The following is a 24152-nucleotide window of genomic DNA, read 5'->3' as shown; positions in this document are numbered from 1 at the left end:
AGAATTGAATTTCGAGCAGAGCACATGTTGACATTACAGTATAACATGTTCAGTGCTGCCAGATGGGGATAAATATCCAGGTAGTAAATTCTGAGCACTTTTCCTCTTCAGCCTTGTTCCTTTGTATTATGTGGAACTTGGAAGCTGCACTTGGAATATTGTGTGCAGTTGTAGTTTCTACAATATAAGAAGGATGTGATGGTGCTGGAGAGAGTGCAGAGGAGATTCACCAGGATGTTGCCTGGATTGGAGGACTTTAGTTATGGGGAGAGATCAGACAGGCTGGGCTTGTTTTCCCTGGAGCAAAGGAGGCTGAGGGGTGACCTGATAGAAACGTAAAATTATAAGAGGCTGAGATAAGGTCAAGATCTTTTTCCCATGGTAGGGATATCAAACACAGGAGGGATTAGGATTAAGGTGTGAGATAAGTGATTTAAAGGGGACCTTGGAGAGAAGTTTTTTACACAGAGAGCAATTAGCATTTGGAGCACACTGTCAGCCAAGATGGTGGAATGAGATACAATGACAACTTTTAAGAGGCATTTTGACAGACACTTAAATAGGCAAGGCACTGAAGGATACTGTCCTAATGTGGGCAAATGAGATTAATGTAGATGGGCAAAATGGTCAACATGGATGTGGTGAGCCAAATGGTCTTTTTCTGTACTGTGCAAATCTATGACTCAATGAACCTTGCTCAAGTATATACGCATATTTCATAGGCTGTGGGTTAAAAAGACATACCTTCCTTGACACCAGCCAGTGACCAAGCAAAAAGACATAAACATAGCAGGAACAGCAAAAGGCTCTCCCATGTGCTGGTTAGTATTCATCTCGCTGCACTCACACAAAAAAAATCACCTTCACATTATCTCATATGTGGGATATTGGTGGGCACAAATTACAGTAAAACTCTGATAAAGCCCACATCAGGTTGTTTAGAAATCCTGACAAATTGGCATCTGGCTCACTCATTGCTCTGGAGTGTGAGCACAAGTAAGGCAGGGATTACAGAGCTGCGGGTTCAGAGTGAAGCTGGGGCCGGAATCTGGACTATGAGCAGCCGGAGCCAGGGTTAAGCGTTTGGAACATCAGGGGTCAGCGACATGGGTAGGTTGCCAGAATCTAGTATTCTTGGATATTTCCAACTCCCTTTAAACTCACCAGGTTCACAGGAATTTTTATTTACTACTGTGTAACATGTAAACATTGCAAAATGAAAATCTATTTAAATAAAGGAGTAGCATCCAGTAGTTTGGAAAATCTGCTAGTCCAGCATTCGCAAAGTCTCAAAGGCCCCCATATTATCGGAGTTTAACCACAGTTGTGAAAGTCACTGTATAAATGCAACTCTTCTTAATATTGTCATAATAAGAGATGATGGTGCTGGAATGTGGAGCATTTTTTGATGTTAGGAATCAAGTATCAGGATCAAATTGTCCTGCATCAGCTGCAAGCCAGCCAACTATGGCAAAAAGGTCCCTTTCATTGCATAGATTAACTGCAACTTCAGAAGATCACCTCTTTATTGTACCAATATCTTAATTCTACAGTTTCCGCACACAAGACTGCAAAACCCCACCAGGAATTGGAGGGTGACAGCAAAGACAGAAGATGTACCCCCATCAGTCTAGTTATGATTTATAGCCAGATAGCAAATGGATGATATACAAAGCTATTGCAGAGATCAGGTACATATTTCATGGACTGTAACTATGTTTTGAAGGCATTAAATACCCCAATAGGAAATACAGGAGCAACTTATTTACCAGAGAATGGTTAGCATGTGTAATTCAATGCTACAAGGTGTGGTAATGATGAATAGCATGGATGCATTTCAGGAGAAGCCAGGGAAGCCAATCAGTGTAATAAATATGGAAGCTTTTCATCATGTCATCATGCCATGTATGTGGGCTTTGATCAGGCCAAATGATCGCTGGATCACAGGATTACAGTGAAGGTTCTATACTTTGAAGCTTGGAAAAAGTCCAGGAGTACAAGCAGATTGCTGTGCAGAATTCAAGAGGCTTGCTGCAATGAATTGTATCCTTTGGAAGCTCTGTGTGACTCAGTCTATGTCACTACAAGACTGGTAAATAGTCAGTGATTCAAACTAAGAACAAGGGTAACATTGCATAAAAGGAAAAGCTTACAGTGTCAGCATTTTCTTACCTTCGATTTCTTCCACAGAGACAGGCAACTTCTGGCAAATCCATATTATGTAATGTTTCAACCCAAAGAGATTTCATTCACATGACATAATCCTTAATGTGTTACAGCTATGATTATTAACAACCATTACTACATAAGAAACATTTGTTACATCCTTCTATTCATAACAAAATAAGTCAAGCATCTGAAGTTGTTGATAGACTTGATTAGACCCGACAGAAGTTTATAAGATTATGAGAGGCATAGATATAGCTGGTATCTTTTTCCCAGGGTTGCAATGTATAATACAAGAGGGCATGTATATAAGGTGAGAAGGAGAAAAGTTCAAAGGAGATATGCCGGGCAAGTTATTGACACGGAGAGTGGTGGGTGCCTGGAATGTGCTGCCAGGGCTGGTAGTGGAGGCAAATACAATAAAAATGCATTTAAAAAGATCTTAGATAGGCACATGAATATGCAGAGATGGAGGGATATGAACATAGTGTTGGCAGAAGGGATTAGTTTAGTTAGGCTTTTAATTACCAGTTTAATTAGTTTGGCACAACATCTTGGGCCAAAGGGCCTGTTCCTGTGCTGTACTGTTCTATGTTCAAAGTAACCGTCAGGTTTCCTGTACTTTACCTGGGCACAAGGTGATAGTCCTGCAAGATCTGGTTCCCACTGGTCACTATTCTTCCAGAATCTCTCGTCAAGCTGTAGGGTTTGTGCACTAGTGGTGCACCCTCTATATCTACTCCTTCATGCAACTCTATTTGGAAGATCTCTCTTCCTGAACTGGCACTTGTTCCTCCGCTTTGTGCTCTCACGTGATCTGGGTTGTGGTGTGTTGCATGACACCATTGCCTTTTTCTACATTTGGCATTGGTCCGACGTTGGCTTCATCCTCACGGTCTCCACCTCCTCCAGATTTCTCAAATGAGTCATTGAACCAGAAGTGGAGGATAAAGTTTGTTCGTACAGCAATACAGTGTGCCAACAAACAACCTGCTGGTGGAACTCAGCGGCTGAGCAGTGTCTGTAGGGGGGAAAGGAATTATTGACGTTTTGGGTCGAAACCCTGCATCAGGACCAATACCTAAACGCCAGCAATTCCTTTCCTCCCACAGATGCTGCTCGACCTGCAGATTGTTTGTTGCTCCAAGTTCCAGCGTCAGCAGTCTCTTGCGTCTGCAATACAGTGTGCCATGCTTCTTTATATAGGCTAGTCCACTCATTTATTTCCAAAATTACTCTTGTCCCAGCTGCCAGGACAGGTAAAAGAAACAGCTTGGAAATAGTTTTCAATCTGACTTTTTCTTCTATCAGAAATAGTTGAGGAAGCTCATATCCCAGTCCTGGTGTCTAAACACATAATTTTTGGCTACCTTTATCAAGAAAATCCACAGATGTTGTAATGTAAGTTATAAATTTACATTTACAGTGTATATTGGGTGACACTGAAATAGCCATTGACAAGCTACATGTTGTTCTGTCCTTATATGCCTATTCTCATCATAAAATCACTGAAACAAGTTGGTGGCCACTGATCTGCGGTATGTAATCCATTAGATCTGTTTAAAGGTAAACGTATACTCACAGCAGCTGGACTCACACATTGTAGACTAATTGAGGCCAACGGTACTTCTGATGATCTTTATTTTGGCACACAAATTTATTGATAGAGATATTCACATGTTTTCATTACGAAGGTCATAAGGTAAAGATTGGTAAAATCAGACAAGATTCTGAATATTAAGAGGCTTTCACATACCAGTAAGACTTTGTTAATTTTCAAAGATGAGTTTCCAAGGACAGAGAAAGGTGGATCAATATAAACAACCAAACTTGAACAATAATTGTATGGGCTGTCAATACCAGTGCCTGCATACTTTCCCGCTGAATTATTTGGGGAAACAATGTGCCAAAGACCTTGAAATGCATTGCTGTTCTATCTGAATAAAGAAAAACAACCAGAGCACATTGTATCTTGCAATCATTTGAACTAGCTGCCTGACTTTCACCCACATTGTGTGGAATCCAAACAGGGCAGGTATTGTTCCTTTCTGGGCTTTGAGGACTCAATTTTTTTGCTCGCTATTCTTTGTGAGCAGGCAAAGAAAGGTCTGGACCTTCATAATGTATTCACATCTCGTCCACTTGCTTTGTCCCCCACACTCCAGCCTTTATACTGACAGACAACTCTCTCAATGAATTCCCGTAGGAATAAATGAGCAATCCCACCCTCATCAGACTCTCACCTTGGTTTGGAACGTTTTTATCTTAAATACTTCAATATTTTTTGACAGTCTTCAACTATGTCACTTTTTTCTCAACATATACCTTCTTAAATAGAAACTGCCCTGAATAAGAATTGTGACCATATCGGAAATTATCTACTGTTTTATTGGCAGGGAAACCTTTTTTGCATTTTTATGTAATTCCACCTAGGAAACAGATAGAAATTGTAATCTGTCATTTTTTTTACCTATCACAGTTTCATCTTCATGAATTCTGTCATGATTAACAGGTAATTCACATGAGGTGAAATGAGTATACTCCTCAGTGCAGTTTCATTGATGTTAGTATCTGCTAGAGTACGATTCAAGTAAGTAATTAGTTTTACACTGTTTCTATGATTAGCATCTTATCCTGAAGTTTGCACTGTAAGCCAGGCAGTGCCAAATAATGTGCCACCTGCGTTTGTGTAATATAATAAAGGGTACATTGTATATGTGTATTTCGCTTAGACAAAAGAACAGCAACTTGCTTCATTCTCTGAATTCTTGTGTGGGGGCTGTAGGAGAAACAAGCAATCTGCTTCAAGCAACCAAGGCTCTTTGCATAGAAATGTGGGCATGTTTAACAGCTTCTAGGTGAAATCTGCTTTCTAGGCTAAATGCTTAACTATTAAAAATACTTATTTGACAGCTGAGTTTCTATCTGTCTTGACCAAGCAGAACTAGTGTATTAGTTCAGTAACTCGCTCATGAATCAAAGTACTTTTTGGTTAACGATGGTGTTAGAGGCAAAATCATCCCACTTAATGGCAATTCTCTGAATGGACTCATTCATGTAGATGTCAAAAGAGGAGAGAGACTGAATGGTGGCTGAACCTCGGAGGCAGGGCAGAAATTTTTAAGGCTAAGCGGGGGAAAAGACCTCTGCAACACTGTGATGAAAGTTGTACTAAAAAGTATTTACTGGTCATCAGAGGATTCTATACTGCTGATCTACATACGACATGAATGAGAGCAGAAGAAATAAAAGCAAGAGTAGACTGTGTGACCTCTTGAACCTTCTCCATCATTCGAGAAGCTCATGGATGATCTGATTTTGCCCTCAGCTCCGCTTGTTCGCACACATTTACACCATGAGCTTTGATGTGGCACCTTAGCAAATGCCTTCTAGAAATTCAAACACACTACATCCACTGGTTTGCCTCCTCGTTACATCTTCAAGAGCTCTGAGAAATTTGTCAACACAGATTCTCTTTCATAAAGCAGTGTTTGCTCTGCTTGATTGTCTCATGATTTTCTAAATGTCCCACAAATACTTCCTTAAAAATATATTCCAGAGTTTTTAATAACGACTTACCTTAGGTCAACTGGCCAAGTGTTTCCTTCTTTCTCTCCGTCTCATTTCTGGAGTAGGCACGTCAAATCTGTGTTTTCCCAGACCACTGGAACTTCTCCACAGTTTTGGATATCTTAGAAGATTACATCCGATGCATACACTATCTCTACAGTCACTTCCTTCAAAACTCTTGGATGCAGACCACTGGGTCCAGGGACCTTGTCACCTTTAGCCCCATTAGTTTGCCTTGTACTTTTTCTTTAGCAATTATGATTAATTTCTTTCTTTCCCCTTGCTCCTGGATTTTCTACTATTATTGGGATGCTTTTAGTATATTTTACCATGATTGAATATTCGTGTAAAGTTTCTGCCATTTCACCTGTCTCATCCTCTAAAGGAGTAATATTTACCTTAGGGTCTCATTTCCTTTTTATTTACTGGTAAAAGCTTTACTGTCTATCTCATTCTTGTAATCAGCTCTCTCCTTTTTTTTTTGGTCACCTTTTCCTTGATTCTAAAATTTTCCCAATCTTTTGACCTGCCACTAATCTTGACAACATTTTATGCCTTTCCTTTCAATTTGATACCATCCTTAACATCCTTAGCTAGTCACAGATGGTGAACATTTCTCATGGAGTATTTAATTCTCCAAGGAATATATCTTAATTGAGAATTATGAAATATTTCCTTATTTGTTTGCCACTATTTATCTATCATCTTACCTTTCAGTCTATTTCTCCAAGTCCGCTTTGGCCAACCGGGACATTCTCTCTTCTCTCCTCTTCTATCGGGTAGAAGATACAGGAGCCTGAGGGAAGGTACCACCAGACTTAAGGACAGCTTCTACCCCACTGTGATAAGACTATTGAACGGTTCCCTTGTACGATGAGATGAACTATGACCTCACGATCTACCTTGTTGTGACCTTGCACCTTATTGCACTGCACTTTCTCTGTAGCTGTGAAACTTTACTCTGTGCTGTTATTGTTTTTACCTGTATTACATCAATGGACTCTGTACTAACTCAATGTAACTGCACGGTGTAATGAATTGACCTGTACGATCACTATGCAACACAAGTTTTTCACTGTACCTCAGTACAAGTGCCAATAATAAACCAATACCAATACCATTTCATTCTGATCATCTTTATGTAAGACACTAGTTCAGACCTATGTTTCTCACTCACAAACTCAACATGAAATTCTATCATGTTATGATCAATGTGCCCCAGAGGATCCTTCACTATGAAATGATTACTTAATCCAGTCTAAAATATTCACTGATTGTTTAAAGAAACTATTCTAAAGGCACTCTGTCAATTCCTCTTCAAAATAATATTAATACTTTGATTTGCCCAATCTATATGAAGATTAGAGTCTCTCATGATTATTGTAGTAATTTTCTTACAAGCCCCCATCTTGTCTTGGTTTATGATTTCTTTAGCAATGTTATGGGGCCGATAGATTACTATCACCACTGACTTCATAGTCATCCTATGTTTTACCTCCCCAAAACTACACCTTCCTCTTTTGGGCCTAGTTTATTTCTTATTATTGTTCTGATCTCATCCTTTATTGACAAAGCTACCCCACTTCTCTTCCTTTCAACTGCTCCAGAATATTGGGTTCTCACCCTCAGTCACATGACAACCATGTCTCTGTAACGGCGAACAGATTACATCCACTTATTTCTATTTGTGCCATCAATTTATCGATCTGCTTACAAATACTGTTTGAATTCAGATAAAGAGCCTTTTATTCTGTCTAACCATTTTCCCCCCTAAGACCCTCCCTGCAGGTGCTCCCTTACGTTGTTCTCCTCTGCTCCTTCCTGTCACATTCTGGTTATCACTACCCTGCATGATCACATTGTCCTGTCTCTTTAACTTTCCAAGCTCCCCCTCACCTGACTGTACTTCCCTCCACAGCTATTACTTAGCTTAAAGCCTTCTCTATATTTCTTGTTATTTGATTTACTAGGACATTGGTCTTCAGGCAAGCAACATAATGGGGCAGATCCCTCATTCCCCTGTCTAAGCAGTAGAGTAACATAAATTGAAAGCAACTTCTCCTGCACCAATCTATGAGCCACACATTCAACTCACTGACTTATGGACTAATACCAATTTGTATCGGTTCTGGCAGCTATCCACCCTTGTGATTATTACCTGGCTATTCATATCTCCTTCAACAGAAAGAGTAACGGTCGATCGGCGTGGGGAGAGAGAGATAGGATAGGGAGGAGGCAGCAAAAATGTTAAACATAAAGTATTTTCTGTCAAAGTTCATGTCTCATTTCACTTCCCCTTTACAAAATAAGCAGAATTTTATGCACTGTGGATTCGTTTTGAGTAGAGTACAATCTGTTAAAGATGTCATTATACTTCTGATGACTAAAGACAGGCTGGGTGCATGGAAAGAAGGTCACCCTCTTCTTTAAAGAGACCTAAGTAGAATTAGTTTTGGCAGCCTCCACCCCATTCCCATCAACAATACCAGCGTAGCACAGAGCTGCCCATTATTGAGCACTAATTTGGCAATCGCATGAAAGGAGTTTGTGAATGACTGAAGAGCATGCTTCTGCTTCAGTTTGTCTCTTTCTTTTCCCATCGGAATCTTGGATACCAGAGCAAAATATCTGCATTTTTAATTTATTTATGATCTAATGATGCTTAGCCCCATGACTGGGATTTATGGAATAAATCCACACATTTTACACTCTGGGGAGAGGAGCTACACTAGAAAGAAGTGTGTATCAGACTGGAGTCTCCTCTGCCCTCTACTTATAAATGGGGCAGCAAGTTGATTACCACCAACTGTGCAAAGGTCCTTTCTAGGGATTTTTTAGCAACTGACACCAAACAGAATTCCTTATTCTGCAGTGAAATGCTGTTATTTTAGGTTGAGAGATTATAGCAACCTTAACGTAACAGATGACGCTAAGATCTCCTTTCTTTTCTCACTACCCTTCCTTGCTACAAGCTAAACCCAGCGCTATGGTCATGTCCATGAGTTGTCAATCGAGTAGTGGATTGACCATCAACAGTCCCATGAGAAACAACTTCCTGTGAACGACCAGTTCACATCACTGACTGCAGCCCTTGTCACAGTGGAGCCCCTGCAACTGTATAGCCTCTGTCACAGTGTAGCCCCTGTAACAATATAGTCCCTGTCCCATTGTAGCCCCTGTCACAGTAGAGTTCCTATTTCAGTGCCTCACCTGCTGACTTTCTCCAGGGTGAGCCAAATTCCCCTCGCTTGACTGCAACCCCTATATATCAGCTGTTATTACAATTTTAATGTTATTATGTCATAATTTTAAATTACACACCAGGAGATCAAATGCAGTTTCAGTAGTTACAATCGGGTACGTTTCAGTAGTTACAATCGGGAAATAAAATCTATTAAAGCATGATAGGAAGGGGAACTACAGCTTTTCAGACACAAACTACACAGCACCAGCTCAGTCTTCCAGCACCATTACTATAATCACAGTCAGCCACTCTTCTGCCAGGTATAGTTACTGCATGGATTGGAAAAAAGGGTCCCGAGAGCACAGCTCCCCAAGGGAAGTATTCATGTTAACATGTGACTACACTAATCCCATGCAGGGTTTCTTTTTTTTAAAAAAAAGTGTGCTTATTTAGTAGTTCAGTGAGCTATCCAGTGAACAAGTGAACCCTGCAGACCAAGGAGGTGCTGGATTTGACCACCAGTTCTGACTTCATACACTGTTTAATTAATCACTTCTGCACCGAGTCCAAATTTTTCATATTTGTGTATAAATCTCTCCAATGACCTCACACCTGCATTTGTAACATCTCCCAGATCAACAACCATCTGCTCCACCGATTCTGGTATTATATGTCACCCTCACTCCTTTTGTATCTTGCAGTGTGAGATTCTCTTCCTCAACCCAAATGCCAATTCGCTTCTTTTTCTTTAAGACCTTCCTTCAATCTATTGTATTTTCCAAACTTCTGCTCTCATTTTTTTTAACATTATCTTCTTTAGTTTGCCATCTATTTTAGTTTTGATTAAATCCTTTTAATCCCCTTCACCTGTTTTTCTGCACCAAAGCTGCTGCATTAATGCAGGGACCTTGTTCTGTTGTTGTTATCTATTTGTTTATTTAAGCATTCTGACACTGTTGATAAAATTAGCTTCAGTACGGGAATGATTGGAGGAAAAACTAGCTTGGTTTCCAGTGACAATTCCTGGTGAAAGTGCCTTTTTGTGAGGGTCAGGTAAGGTTGACATTGGACCTGTCCATGAAGTATCCTGTTATTCAGTAGATGTCAATGTTCAGATATACTACCTGGGTGCAGTATCAGAGAGTGTCTGGAGGTTATGAACCACTAACAAGTAGCCAACACCCAGGGAGAGCAAAACCCCAGGCTCCTTTTCAGAAACAATGCTCTTGAGTCAAGCCAGAGACTAGATACTGGTCACAAGGTGTCAGCACAAAGAACCCACTGGTACTGTAAGGCCACGTCATGCGCATTCCAGCTGTTTTCACTGAGCTAACAAACACAGCTGTAGCTGAAGACTCTACACAATGCCACGTTTGTTAACAGCTGCCATTTAGCAACCACTTATTCTGCCACATGATACGAGAAATGCAATCTATTTTCTAGTAGTGGGTTGCAGTGGAGGGGGCCAGCGGCTAAAGGGATAAAGTCATTGAGTCATAGAGCAACAGCAGTGGTTGGAGAGTCACTAGTCAGCTGCTTAAAAAGTACCACAGCTAACAATGAGGGACTTTTAACTCCCATGCAATGGGCAGAAATTGGGGTCGGTTAGATTGGTGAAAATGTGAACTGCAACCCTGGCTCACTGCAAGCATGCTTACTTATGGTTTGAACACAGCAGGTGTGAAGTGAGCTGAGTAAACAGGTCTGGAGTGACAACCATTGATTACAATATTTAATGAGCCTCATTGGTCCAGTGCTAGGAACCTGATGAAGCTAGCAGCTGTGGACCAGGATCCCTGGAGCAGGGAAAAACCTGCAACTGAAGGCAGGCAGATCCAGGAGGTAACAGGTGTTTTTCCCATTCCCTCAACCCAACCCATGACAACAATCTCCTTAAAATTGGCATCCCTCTGATCTTTCTCTCCTGTAGTCTCCAGAACCAGTTGAATTATTCCCCTCGACCTCTCCTCTTGCTATCTTTGTCCCCCTGGTGTCACTTGTGTTCTCTCCCTTTTCCTCATTGCCAAACCCCAAGCTCCAGCTCCCAATTTCCAATTGGCAAAGACCTACCCCAGCAAGTCCTGCCAATCTACAGTCAGCCAGCATTCAAGTTATCCCAGTGAACATGTTTAAAATATGCTCATGAGGACTCGCCATTTGGATTTGTGTGGTCCTCACCGCTGTCCCAATACTTCTGTGTTCCTGGATGCAAAGATTTGCCCCAATTCCATAAACATTACTCGCTGTGGGGCTGATGCTCTTAATAATGTCATTTATACCAGATTTCTCAAATGATAGGACTGAAATTCCATGGGAATTCTTCAGCAGAAATCCCTGAAATATCCAGGAACTGTCATAAAAATCTGCAACTCCTTCTCTGAGTTTTCCATTGGTGTCTTACAGTGCTGAAGATTAAGATTAAGATATCTTTATTAGTCACATGAACATAGAAACACACACTGAAATGTATCTTTTGTGTAGAGTGTTCCGGGGGCAGCCCACAACTGTCGCCATGCTTTTGGCGCCAACCTAGCATGCCCACAACTTCCTAACCCATACGTCTTTGGAACATGGGAGGAAACCAGAGCACCCGGAGGAAACCCACGCAGACACGGGGAGAACGTACAGACTCCTTACGGACAGCAGCCGGAATTGAACCCGGGTCAATGGTGCTGTAATAGCTTTATGCTAACCGCTACACTACCGTGCCTGCCCTGGCACCAGTAGAGCTACTTCTTCAGTGGCCCAGGTTCAATCTGGACCTCCAGTGCTCACCCTGTGACTGTTTCCTCCAGATGCCCACGGTTTCCTCCCACACCTCAAAGGCGTACAGGTTGGTAAGTTAATTGGCCAATGTAAATTGCTCCTGTTCTAAGTGGGCAGTAGAACTTTTGGGGACATGGCGAGAATAGGTTACGAGGATATGGGTGAATGGGATTGGTCTATGAGATGGTATAGAATCGTGGGCTGAATGACCTCCTTCTGTGTTGTAAGGGAACATGGAAAAATGGTGCAGGAAACTGGGAGAATCTCAATGGAATTTCAAGGCCTTGACCTTAATGCATAAGTCTTCTGCTGACATATGCATGAGTACATTTAACATGTATAATGGCTCCATTCACATCATCTTGCATGGTTGCACACATCAACCTCACTTAATTTCAGGGGTCACGCATGCCATGGTGAACATACCTGTGCTGTTTGATGTAATGTCTGCACTCTTAGGGCAACATCTGCTGTTGTAAGCCATTGTACAGTCCGTGCTAATCTGTCTGGAACAGTTGTGAGACAGGGTGGGCACCCCAGTTCTCTGATGATGACTTTGAAACAAAGGCAATACCACAGAGGGAGGATCAGGTACTCACAACAGCACCATAGAAACACAGAAGGTCTCACCCTTCTAGCAAATCAGGAATCGGATCTGACCCTATTGATTTCTGCGATTACTCACCTCCCTCAGCCCGAGAAAGGTGTGAGTAATGGTCTACTGAATGGGTGGAACTGTGTTCTTCTGTCACAGCTTGGTTCCTTAATGTTGGCCCACATCGTTTCTTTGAGCTGCATTTGTGGACCAATGTAGAGGTGTTGATGATAAGTACATGCTGCAGAATGATTGGCATCACTGCTACAAGCCCAGGGTACTAGATGTATGTGTGTATTATGCAAAGAATCATGTGATCCCAAATTCATCGTATGCACTAAGCATGCTGTAATGTACCAATCATGTTTAGTGGACAATTCCATTCCATCAGAAGTCAATACTTGCGAAGGTCAGTAGATGAATGTTCAGTTTTAAAAATTAACACACAAGCAAAGGACCTGCCAACGATTCTTGCAAAAACTTCCCTGCCAATATTGTCAATTGGGAGACCCTAGGGAAAAGCTAATTAAGTCAAGTCTCTGGCACTTTCACCCATCAACTCCTGTGCTATATGCGTTGTGGATCTTAAGACCGGTCTTTCACCAAATGTCCCACCTAATTCCAAGGGCAGGCTTTTTCACATTAAAGAGTCTATTGCACAGGGGCCAAATTACCATCTTAATTCCTCATTGATTTCATCAGTAGTTAAATGATTTGGATTTGGGAATAGAATACAGTTCCCAAAATGGAGACAATCAGTCGGAGGCTGTGCCATGGGTCCTGATCTGTTCTGTGGCCAGGGGAAGAGAAGAAATCTGCTGAATTCATAGCCACTCATTCATCTTCAACAGAGGAGAAGGAAGGCGGATGGGGAGGTGAGAGAAAAATGATGGTATATAAAAACCTAATCAACAAGAGAAAAATAAGTGACGACTTTAACCCCTTCACTTAAGTAATATGTCCATTCCCAGTTACAATCAGTATTACGTATCAGGGTTGCTGTTTAAATGTTGTGAAAGCAGCAATATTAAAATGCAAGAAATGTGCTCAGATCCAATGTGATTAACACCGACCTTTAATTCAGCTTTAGAGCTCGTAATTCCCTGTGAGACTATGTGCATCACCTGATGGTGTTGATCTTCAGTAAAGACATTGCACCAGCTTCTCACTGTCTTTGATCAGTATAATTTCAGGGTTGGTTTCATCCCATCAGTGTAGTCACCAAGTTATTGTGTGATGAATGCACGGTATTAGAGCCAGAAGAACGCAACATTTCTGTAAATTAATCTCTGGGAATAGATTACATTCCAACACTATTTAATTTTTCATTTGTTTGTTCAATGCTGATCTTCCTGTTTATTCCCCTCTGAGTACCTCGTGGCTCCATTGTTCACGTCTGATTCTGTAACTGTTCATTGATTTTGTGCAGCAACTTGATTCGAATTTGTCCAATGTGAATTGCCTTGTTATCCTGCTTACGTTATCAATTATGTCTGACCTCTTTTCTCATAGGTAATTCTCCTTGCTGTACCTCAGTTTTTTTTTTGAGATGCAGTGGGAGGAGCGAGGATGGAGTGAATTGGAGCAGATTTCTGGACTGTAGCTAGTAAAGTCAGAGCAAACAAAATCAAAAGGGCAAAGGGTTGCTTCTTTCTCCTTCTTTTGGAACGATGTCAAAATGCTTTGTTTTGGAGCACATTCGAGAAAATGAAAATATTCCGTGGATTTGCCACAGTTATATCCATATATCCCATGTCCAAAAAGGTGGAAAATGTATAAGGTGAAATTTGTAATAACAGGAAAAACTGGAAATTACATGGCATATCACTAAATCTTACTTCATTCTCAGTTTCATCATTAAATAATTTGGACTTGGCAACGGAGGATCAGAGGGATCTTGGGGTCCGAGTCCATAGGACGCTCAAAGCGGCTGCGCAGGTTGACTCTGTGGTTAAGAAGGCATGTGGTGTATTGTCCTTCATCAGTCGGGGTATTGAATTTAGGAGCCGAGAGGTATTGTTGCAGCCATATAGGTCCATGGTCAGACCCCACTTGGAGCAATGTGCTCAGTTCTGGTCGCCTCACTACAGGAAGGATGTGGAAGCCATGGAAAGGATGCAGAGGAGATTTACTAGGATGCTGCCTGGAATGTGGAGCATGCCTTATGAAAGCAGGTTGAGGGAACTCGGCCTTTTCTCCTCGGAGCAACGGAGGATGAGGGGGGACCTGATAGAGGTATATAAGATGATGAGAGGTATTGATCGGGTAGATAGTTAGAGGCTTTTCCCCAGGGCTGAAATGGTGGCCACAAGAGGACATAGGTTTAAGGTGCTGGGGAGAGGAGATGTCAGGGGTAAGTTTTTTTAGTCAGAGAGTGGTGTGGGCGTGGAATGGGCTGCCGACAACGGTGGTGGAGGCGGATACAATAGGGTCTTTTAAGAGACTGTTGGATAGGTACATGGAGCTGAGAAAAATGGAGGGCTATGGGTAAACCTAGTAATTTCTAGGGTAGGGACGTGTTCGGCACAGCTTTGTGGGCCGAAGGGCCTGAATTGTGCTGTAGTTTTTCTATATTCTCTGTTCTACTTTCAAAATTTGCTGACAGCAAAGTACAGAAAGATGCTAATTATCTTGCAGAATGGGTATGTGGTTGTCAATTGGATATCAGCTTAGGTAAATGTAAAGTGGAACAATTTGATAGAAAGATTAAGGAACCCACTTACATCGTGGAAAGTAGTTTAAATAGGAAGAGGAACAGCTGGATCTGGGAGTACAACTACATGAATAACGAAAAATGCAGGTTTAATATTGCAGATGGTGTCATCCAGTTGCCTCTTAATTGTCCATCCTATACCCAGCGCTAGAGTGTCTTTGTCCTATACTGTTCCAGCAAAGCACAATGCGAGCTTGAGAGACAACATGTCATCTTCCAACTTGGCGTGGGAGGACTCAGCAGTGAATTCAAAACTTCCAGATCATCAACCATCCCAGGCTTGTATCTCATGCTTTTATCTCTTCTTCTGGTATTTCAGATTCCATTCCCTTCCTCCTATATACACCTCCTCCAGACACACATTTATCATCCTGCTTCAGCTGAAATTGCCATCACCGTCTCATTCAAAGTGAAATATCACATTTTCTTTTTAAATGGGCCATTCAGCCCATCAAGTGTATGCCATCTTTTAGACCAATCCCAAGAATCCCATTCCCCCGCTTATTTCCCAGTAACCTATGCTCTCACACATACCATTGACATCCCCTGATTCTCCTACCAGTCACCTACAAATGGGCCATTTTACAGTAGTTAATTAACCAAGCAATCACCACATGGGAGACAACCGGAGATCCCGAGGAAACTCACATTGTCTCAGCGGGAACATGCAAACTCCACACAGACAGCACTGGAGGTCAGAATTGAACCCAGGCCACTGGAGCTGTGAGGCAGTTGCATTACCTACAGCACCACAGTGCTGCCCTAATAGGACAAGTGAGATGCTGGGTGTCCTAGTGCATGATTCACAGAAGGTCAATATGCAGGAAAGCAAACAGAATGTTATTAATTATTTCTCTGGGATTTCAATACATAAATGAGGAGGTTATACTTCAATTATATAGGGCATTGTTGAGACCACATCTAGAGTACAGTGCACAGTTTAGGGCTCACCTTTAAGGAAAGTTGTTAATGCACTGCAAGCAGTTCAAAGAATATTTCACTTGATTAATACCTAGAATGTTGCCATATGAGTAAAGGTTGGACAGTCTGGATGAGTATCCATCAGAGTTAAAAAAGTGAGAGAGGACTTGATTGAAACATAGAAGATCCTATGGGGGTCTTCACAGGGTAGATGGGAAGAGAATGTCTCCTCTTGTGGGGGAATCTAGAACTAGATGTCACTGTTTAAAATTAAGGGGTCTCACACTTAAGACAGGACTGAGGAATCTTATTGAATGTCAGAACAGGCTTGAGTAGCTAAGTGGCCTAACTCGTCCTAATTTGTATGTTCATATTCAGTCTTTCCTTGTGTCCACCCAATCACAGACCTCATCTTTTGTTCTCTTCACCCCTACCACATCTTGCCAGAACTTAATACTTACTTAATTGCTAAACTCTCTCTGTTCTGATGAAAATATATGCTGTCACTGAGTATTTCCAGCACTTTTTCCTTTTATACCAAAAGCAGCAATGCAGCCACAGAGAAAGAATATAAATCTCTAGAGAGTTAGCATGGAAAACTGGAAGGTTATGGTCATCCTATATAAAACTTCGGTTAGCTCACACTTGGAGTATTGTGAGCAATATTATTGTAAACATACAGGGGTAGTGAAAATTTGCAAACAGAAGTACAAGGATGATATTTAAAATGAAAGTTTACACCTAAAAGGAAAGATTGAACTAGATTGTAAACAGCCACGAGGAGTGGCAGAATGAAAGCGAAATGTTCTTGCAAAACCCATGCCCCTGTTCTCCTGAACAAAGCCTACCCAGACCTCTAACCCACCACCACAACCCCACACTCCCCCATTGACCCCTCCAACCAACCTTGCTTATAGCACGGAAAGAAATGCTTGAAGTGAAGCCAGGGAAAGCGTCAAGGTATTTGGGAAGAAAAGTCTGCTGGGTTTGAGCAGAGTGAATGAAGCCATTGATTATTATGTCATTTCAATGAATTGTATAGTTTCCCAAGACATGATCAATCTCATTGAACTTTGTGCATAGACAGGTATTGTCTCTGGGAGGAAATCAGGGTAGATCCCTGTCAGGCATGTGATGAAGCTTCAGTAAGACACAGTCGAGGAAGTTGTGTTGTTTTGCTCCTATTTCCAGAAGACTACAGAGATCAACTTTAGTAGGAGGTGTGTAAGTACAGTAGAAAAATATCAGGATATGTAAGGGAAATGAGTAGCAAGTTTTGTGAGATTAATGGAATCTTAGGAATGACAGTTATAATGCACCAGAGTTCTACTAATTAAAAGGAGTGCGAGTAGTGGTAATACACATCACTCCTAATCTTATAAATGCGCTGTAACTGATTGTAGCTGACAGGCGATCTCACTATTACTGTCAACGTTGATTCATCTACTACATTATTAAATGCCTTCTTAATGAGTTTTCAATGTCAATGATTTATGATAACAATTTTTGGAATGATGCATGAATATGTGCAAGAGACTTCATGAGTGCAAAGCATCATCTTGTCAGGTTTGTGTCTATCAGGACAGAACGATTCATAATGCCTTTTATGACTTGATGAAACTACGCACATAAATGGCATTCTGGTATCATTACTTCAGACAAATGTTAATTGGTGAAGCAAAGGATGTTACAGTCTGGCAGAAAGAATGATTGTGCACTTTAAAAGTAAACGAGTCTGAGTGGGAGCATGTGCAGAAGCAAAATTACCAGATGCAATAATTACTTTGGGTGACTACTGTGACTAAGCACATCATTTTCACTGGTGGTTAAATCAAACTGCACAACATTTCCATCCTGGGTCCATTAATGCAACCCTGTGGTCTTCCAAAATCCACTTTTGTGTTTAGAGTCCTTCAGTCTCGACATAGTAATGGAATGCTTGCGTGAAGCACATAAGAATCAATTTCAACAAATGATATGAAACCAAATACTGTAGCATACTGTTTATCATCTACAAAAAAGATATTAATATTATTCTTAACTGCACAATAATACCAACAATTCATCCATTGATTGGTTTAGATATTCAGTATAATTAAGAGTATTTTATATAATATTAGTAATTTACAAAGAATGAGCAGAATTCTGTCTCCAACTTCCCAACTGAAATCTTCTTCTGAAAATCATAAATGAGAGAGAGTAACGAAAGAATATTAAATCAGATTGTTACACCACTAAAAGTCTGACTTTGTCAATACTTAGGTGCTGTCAAAGGCCTTTTCATTCACCAGAGGACTTCAGTATATCAACGCTCAGATGTGAGTGATTCCCAGTAGTTCATTGCTCAATTATCAAGGAAGTTCAGTATATTCCTTTCAGAATTGAGGGCTATCAATTCTGTAAGACCTTTACACTTAAATGAAAGGTAATGGTTTAGATGTAGCATTAGTGAAACTGTCAGATTTTCCTGTCGTTACATGACCAAATGACAGCAATGTTTGGATTTTACACAGGTAAGGTTCAATGTAGAAAATCAGAAGCACAACATACATTGATGAAGTCTTCGCAAGTGGGAACCTTCCTCAGATGTGTGAACTGACAAGAAGTTCAACCCTTCAAGCACTCTTTTAAGCCTTGTTCATTAAGGTGCAACTGAGTTTTTAATGGAGCCCTAAGCTATAATCACTGCTTTACAGTGACATTACAGATGACATTACAGTTGCTGAATGCCAAAGAATTCTGTGGCAGTCACCCAAAGGTAACCAGAAATTAATGTGAGGAAAGGGGAAGTCCAGGGATTTGGAGCTTGCTTATATTTGTGGGGAGGCATCTTCGTGGTCAGGAGCATGTGCCGTCATTACATTGAGAGCAGACTCCAAAACAATATATTCGGTAAATGCCAGTGCAGTTTTGCTGCTGTAATTTTTGTAGACCTCTGCATCCATCAGAATCCTGGTTTAATTCCTTACATATCATTACATGTAGTTACCACTGAACCTTGGGAAAATGTCTTTAACCTTACTTGCAGTAACTCTCCATGAAAAGTGTTAGACCAGCAGAAAAACTCCCAAATTTGTCAGTAATACTTACTCTTTCTATTATGAAGAAAATCATGCTTTCACTTTCAAAAGAAACAATGCTTCAAACAAAAGTTGTTTTTGCTACAGAAATTCCAGCAAACTATTTGAGCAGTAATGCTTTCAGTGTCATCACAAGATTAACTCTTAATGTCGGATTTATGGAAGACCAGTAGATTAGTGTGCATAGAAGCTCTGACTCAGAGGGCACACACAGGGGAGGTTACTGATAGCAGCCATTCAAAGGATATTTTTACATACCAATCCAAGGCATGGGGTGAGTATACACTATGGCTTGTTATGTAAGCTTTCTGTTTGTGTTCATCATAGGAACTGAATTTAACATAGAGCCTCAAGTAAATCTAATCTACTTTGTAATATTTTGAAGTTAATCTCTACCCAAGAGACATTTGATTACCTTGGAGTCGGGATTCCCAGTGACCGAACATCCCTTACTCTAATCTTATTAAATTTACTGTCAACATTAAACTGGGAGATTATTGGAGGAAATTTGCAAAACATTTTTGTTAATAAGGCACAGTAAGGCATAACACACACACACACACACACACACAGCAATCTAATTAAAAAGTCAATAACACACTATCACACTTTGCTCAAATGTGGCTTAGAATATGGTTTGTGTGGTGACACAAAAAATCTTGACCTGCTGAGTTCCTCCAGCACTTTTTGTGCCTTGTTGGTTTGTGTGGTATTGTTTTCTCTCTCGCCACAATCCCTGTCTGATTGGAATTTTTATGGTGATTTGTGATCACAATATTATAGTAATCTTTCACTACTCACCAAATTGAACGACACAGTTCTGTGTGCACTATGCACTCATACTGAAGGTAGACAGAATGGCCATTGGTGATTTCACACCTCAAGTAACACTGCCTTGGCAGATGTTCCACAGAAAGTGGCTGTACATTGGCACCAGATGTAGAATCAGACCTCAGTCATCAGACATTATATTGGGGTTTGGTTCTCAAGTTCTTCCATTGAATCTGGAGAGGATGGGTTCCAAGCTTTGCACAAAGCCATGTCCAAGTTTGGAGCCTGCCTCTGTTATGCTTCTTGATATTTCAAATTAGACTTTCAGGCTGGCCAGACAGTATCCTGAGCACTCCACACCATCCTCATCTGACCAGAGAAAGTGCGTGGTCCATGCAGAAACAATCTGAATCTTGAAGAACTTGTGGGACGAAGAGAAGGTGGATTGTGGGAAGGAACAGTTTGCAGGTCCTATTGTCTGCGCACGTCAATACTACAGTCCATTTCTTCCAATTGCAGCTAGCTGTGGCTTCTGTTATTATGTCATTCAGTACGCAAAATAAAATTGTGAAGTATTTTGATGCTGATTTTCAGCAAAGTACATTGTCTATATAGACTCATAGATATTTAAAATGCAACTGGAGGGCATCCCATCCCATCTGGCTATAATAAAGCATACCATACTAATCCTGAAACACCAGGTGCTTCCTTTAGACCTACAATAAAATAATAAATTAGACATAGTCAAATAAATAATGTTCAATTTTTTTTATATAGAATTCTAGCATACTGTGATAACTGTTTCCAAAAGCCCACTCAACTACCAGATCATCAATTAATCCTAGATTACACAATACTAGATTTAAAATAGCCTCTTCCTTCATTTGTTCCTCAACATACACCATGACTTCATCCTCCAAACCACTGCTGGTAATTTGATTTGTCCTACCGATTAAAATTCCCCACATTTATTATATTACCTTGTTACACACTCTTCTAATTTCCTGATTTATACTATGTCCTTTACTAATTGGGGTGATAACTTCCACCAACGTTTACTGCTCCTAACTCTTTCATAGCTCTGCCCAAGCTGATTCTAATTCTTGAGTGTCTGAGCATGGATTCTTCCTCCCTACTGCCTTTTTCCTATTTTCTAACATCAAGTCAAACCCTTTCCAATTCCATGTTGCCTGTCTCTTCTAAAGAAAACTATCCTGGAATATTTGATTCCTAACTCTGGTCACTTTGCAACCAAGTCTCTATTTTTTGCCATTGTTTCAAATTAACCTGTTACAAATTATGAGCTTATTCACATTTTATATGCTTTGAATTTTATCTTTTTACTATTTATTCCTGCATTGATTTTAATCAAAATGGTACCAGAAAGTGGAAAGTTTTATTAGAGCTTCATTAAAGTTTTATTGAAAAGACAACACTTCTGACAGTCCTGCACTATCGCAGAATCACACTGGAGTTTGAACCTAGATGGTTGCGGTCAAGCTTCTAGAGAGGAAATTGAACTTCAAGGGTCTGCAACAGTGATGAAAGAACTAGAAACTTTGCACGGCAAACACACAATAGTATAAAACAAGTGTGCAAGGAAAGAGTAAAAGTTTCTCAATTAGAATTTACACTATAACAGTACCAAGGGTATGCTTCTAAATGTATTGGCACCAGAACAAATATATGATGCAAAAAATTAATACAACTTACTGTCTAATTGGAAATTAATAAAGAGGATCTCATGGTTTTGCATTTTAGTTTACAACAGCTAAAACAGATGTCAAGGGCAAAGAAAAACATTATTACAGTGAAAGATCACTTTGAGAATTGATTGTTGATGTCATAGTATAATTGAATCAACTTCTTTGCATTATATTTTTCAACATCTTTTTTCCTAAGCCACAACAATCCTCCACCTGAAAGTTATTGCTTCTGGTTGTGACATTAATAATTAGTTTTATTTCATTTGTATGCTCACCTTTCACACATCTTGCACAAACCAGGTTGTTAATATAACAGAGGTTAATTTGAATAATTTTGCAGTGGTTCATACCAACTATATCAATGCTTTTTTCTCATTCAGTGAAAGATCTGAAAAGAATGAAAGTAGCCAATACATTCTGCTTGATTTAAATCCGTATTCAGCATGAAAGAATGCAAAACCTCCATCATGTTTGAAAATGTTTTTGAAGTATTTCTCCTTTCATAGATTAATTGAACTAATCCAATGAACGTGATTGAGGTGGCTCTCATGAAACAGCATTAGCTTGAGGCTGTGAGTGTTATTATTTATAATGATGCCAAATAAATCTTTATGAAATCTTCCCTTTATTGCTGTGGTCTTTCATGCTGACAGTAATTAATATACCGAGCTTGACACTGATAAACTGAGAGTTGAAATGCCCTCTTTCAGCAAACACAGGGGAAGCATAGTCCTGGCACAAGCCAGGTGGATGTATTAAAGAATCAGACAGCCTTCTCAGATGGCTTATTACTGCATTGCAGTTGCCTTCGATGTTAATTCACACCTGAAGTTGTATCTATTACATTCTGTTGCTTGCTGGAGATTTATGCTGCCAAATGAATATCCATGGAGTCATTTAAATTAGTTTTCACTATTGTATTGGATCAAAACCACAGAAGTAAAGGCAACACCAGTGAGAAATTGATTTGCAGGTTATCAGGAACTTGCAGCTTCCCTTCTACCTGGAGTTTGCCCACCTACTTTTGAAACCACACACCCTGACATGAGGTGACCAATCCTCATTTTTGCCATTCACTGGTTTCTCTAGTTTGAAGCACACATCAAAGCACAAGAAGCAGATAGGCTATCAAAAGACACCAGAGAATATCCAAGCTCCCTGTGCTCATTGATATGAATGGGAAATATTCAAGCTGTTGTGTCACTCTATTCCCACTCATTCTTCTCTGTCTAACAATAGACAGGTTTCTGATCCAGTAATTTCAATGAAGGGGAGACTTCATGTAATAAATCTTGAATTATCAAATAATTTCGACTATGTTATTTTAAATGAATAATAGAAAATGCTGTAAAACTCAGCAAGTCAGACAGCCTCTGTGGAAAGAGGAACAGTCAATATTTTGGGTATGCGACCCTTCATCAGAAGGATCTCGTTCCTCAGACGCTGCCTGACTTGCTGACCGTTTCCAGCATTTTACTTTTTATTTCAGATTTCCGTCATCTGCAGATTTTTAAGAATATTCGAATTCATTAGTAGTTTGTGTGGAGCATGACAAAACATTGAACAGATGGTGCCCCAAGATGTTGTCGAGCCTCAACTAACCTAAGCCTTCCCCAATAAATACATTAACACACCAGGACAAAAGCAACCACAAGAACTTGGTTGAGTGACTGGTGATTTTGCATTGGTTCTAGTTGAAAGAGGTTCACTACTTTGGTCTACATTCCTTGGTGAAGTTGTTGATTCTTTACATCTTCCTTGGCATCAATGAATCATTCACCATCATAACCAACCTCTGGAGTATTAATTGATCTCTTTGTGGTGTTGTGTCTAGTGGGTCAAAAACCAGTGTTCTTTGTGATATGGACTCATAGCTGGGAACTTGTTCAGGGAGTTGACCCTGGGGTTTCTTTGCATACACTGAAGAGTTTGCCATTGCAAATCAGGCAACACATCATCACAGTATAATTACTGCATTTAACACACATATGGGTAGGTTTCAGTGATGAGAGAAATTCCTAATGGAGATAAAAGTTGCCACAAAATTGCAGCAAAGACCAACACGAAATGCATGCAAATAGATAGTTAATATGTTATAAATACTTTACAGAAGAAGTGAGAAATTCTGATTGTATCTTTAGCTGATTTTTGGCTTGACTGTTCACAGTGGTTAATCTGTGTGACATTGTGATTGTTATTGATTAGTTTTGTCCATTTGTTTACTCAATCCCAGATTGCGGTGCCTGGATGTTTATTAGTGCTGGGTGCCTTTGCACCACCCAACAGTAAGTAGTGCTGCAACATAGTCATTTGCGACAGATTGTGATAACAGTGCCCTTGAACATACTCTGGTAGATTGGAGGTGAGGGACTTGGCAATGTTTTTTAATGCGTTATTTGTTGTCTAAAAAGAACAATTTGCAATATATATCTCTACTGTTACTTCTAACATGATCCATACCAGGATATAAATTTTGATTTTATACATTCAACTTAATTTCCTCATTCCTAAGTTTATATTGTATTTTTATTGCACTGTGACAGGCAAACTCCATGTTTCCACAGCTGTCCAAACAGAAAATATGTTTGTATATTTTGTTCTGTTTCCTACTGTATTCCATGACATGGAATAACTCTGCCCAATGGTCACATGAAAAGTAAAAAATTGCAGATACGGGAAA

The sequence above is a fragment of the Pristis pectinata genome, chromosome 15 (assembly GCF_009764475.1).
Source record: "Pristis pectinata isolate sPriPec2 chromosome 15, sPriPec2.1.pri, whole genome shotgun sequence".
Lineage (NCBI taxonomy): Eukaryota > Metazoa > Chordata > Chondrichthyes > Rhinopristiformes > Pristidae > Pristis > Pristis pectinata.
The sequence above is the reverse complement of the archived record's forward strand: the minus strand, read 5'-3'. Positions refer to the sequence as shown.